Source organism: Mus caroli, chromosome 18 (assembly GCF_900094665.2).
Source record: "Mus caroli chromosome 18, CAROLI_EIJ_v1.1, whole genome shotgun sequence".
NCBI classification, from domain to species: domain Eukaryota; kingdom Metazoa; phylum Chordata; class Mammalia; order Rodentia; family Muridae; genus Mus; species Mus caroli.
The window spans coordinates 35,875,280-35,877,442 of NC_034587.1; the positions used below are offsets into that span (position 1 = coordinate 35,875,280).

The 2,163-nt window shown below is 43.5% G+C and overlaps 1 long non-coding RNA gene across 3 annotated transcripts in view; it reads left to right on the plus strand.

The window, feature by feature from the left end:
* Positions 1 to 1,698, plus strand: part of LOC115029857 — an 84,540-nt gene extending 82,842 nt beyond the window's left edge. For all 3 annotated transcript variants that reach the window (XR_003835413.1, XR_003835414.1, XR_003835415.1), the window contains one exon: positions 1,601 to 1,698. This is a non-coding gene — a long non-coding RNA (uncharacterized LOC115029857). The remainder of the gene's footprint in view (positions 1 to 1,600) is intronic.
* Positions 1,699 to 2,163: the final 465 nt, after the last annotated feature.

The following is a 2,163-nucleotide window of genomic DNA, read 5'->3' on the forward strand; positions in this document are numbered from 1 at the left end:
TTTTTTTTTTTTTTTCAATTTTTTGAGACAAGGTTTCTATGTGTAATAATAGTCTTGGCTGTCCTGGAAGTTGCTCTATAGGCTAGGCTGCTTTCAAACTCACAGAAATCCCTCTGCAAGTACCGGAATTGGTGCCTCCCAAGTACCAGGATCCAAGGTGTGCACCACCATACCCAGCTAGATTTATTCATTTTACATATGAGTGTTTTGCTTGCATGTATATATGTGTACTGTGTGTGTGCTTGGTGCCTGCAGAGGTCAGGAGAGGGTGTAAGATCTTCTGGAACCTGGTGACCCACTATGTGATGTGAGTACTGGGAATCGAACTTGAAACCTCTGTTAGAGCAACAAATGTGTTTAACTGCTGAGCCATCTCTCCAGTCCCTTCAGCCCCTCCTCTAGCTCTTTAAAAATGTCCAGTGCATTATTATTCCCCTACTGAACCATGACACACCAGAGTGTCTTGCTCATCTCTCACTGTGACTTCAGAATGAAGGAAGGGAGTCTGAATCAGGCTGGAGGCACTTCTGAACTTTGCCATGCCCCAGGGCTGTGCTTTGCTCTTTGTGTTATTTCCCATTATGTGGTTTGGGAAGATGCTGCTAGATGCCAGGTTAGAGGCTGTGGTGGTCAAATTAGCCAGCGGTGCAGAACACATCCCACTAAAGGAGAAAGTGCTAAAAAGCCAAACTACAACTATAGTATGCTTTTGGAGACGGCTCTGGCCAAAGAGGCTGCCTTTTGCTTTACTCTGTAGTCCAGGTTGACCTCAAACAATCTATCCTGGCGCTTCTGTTTCCTGTGGATTGGGTTTATAGGTGGGTACCATCACACTCAGCTCTGGTTTAAAAAACAAAAATTATTGTTTTTAGTCAGGGTGTCACTATGTATCTCTGACTGGCCTGGAACTAACCCTGTACTCCAGGATAGCCTGGAACTCATAGAAATCCACCTGCCTCTGCCTCCCGAGTGCTGGGATTAAAGGCGTGCACCACCACGCCCGGCTATTTTCTATTTTTAAAAGTATATTTACCTTTTAACTGATGCTTATATCAAGAAAAATTGTACACACTGGGTTGGGGATTGTAGTTCAGTGGTGGCCCAGCAAGCTCAAAGCCATGTTTGATTTCCAGCACTGCCAGCAAGGGAAAGTATATATTTATGTGGTAGCAAGATTTCAATACTTATATACCTTGTCTACTGTTTAAATGAGGTTAAGCATATTTTCTTATTTATCATTGTGTGTATTGAAATCATTCAAAATCCTTTCCCCCTGATTTTTAAAATTGATTAAATTATATTTAAAATTTTTATTAGACTTACTCTTTTCATTTCTTTTCTTTTCTTTCTTTTTTTTTTTTTTTNAGCTCACTCTGTAGACCAGGCTGGCCTCGAACTCAGAAATCCGCCTGCCTCTGCCTCCCGAGTGCTGGGATTAAAGGCGTGCGCCACCACGCCCGGCTTATGTAAATTTTAAAAATTAAAAATTTTAACAATTTTTGTAAATTGCTTAACTGTGTGTGTGTGTTGTTTTTAACGTCCTTCTTTTCATTGTTATGGTCATTGTAAGATAATTGTAGAGTTTTATCCGATTTTTCAGGCACGCTTATCTGAACATCCCTAGAGTTCTTCTTAAGTGGCTCAAGAGATGGAAGGAGGGGCAATAGGGGCAGCTGAGAAAGGGGGCTTTGTCCTGCTTATGGTCCCCCAGGTGAGTCGGGGTCCCTGAACTCTTAGGCACTTTTGTGCTTCCAGCTGTGTGGGGAAGGGCGGATTAGCAACATAGGCAGACTTCCGTTTTTGTTTGTTTGTTTGTTTGCTTGTTTGTTTTTTTAAACTCAGCACCATCTGCTTCAGGGTCTTCCCAGGCTTAGAGCATTCCCCCAAGTCCCTCCTCCCAAGAAGGTACCCACATCTGGAGGTCTGAATTCACTCTGGACAAGTGACAGATGTCCAGACTGGAAAACAACAACCAGTCAGCCGGCTACCAACTCAGTCTGCAGTCATTTCTATCACCTAGGCAGAGCAAAGAGCCCAGGACGCTGCCGTGCAAAAGTAGCCCGGCCTAAAGAGACTTGGCTGCACCACAGTCTATCAGACAAAGGCATGCAAAGAGTTTGATGGCGAGGACATATAAAAGTTCGTGACAGTAGGTAGGAGTGA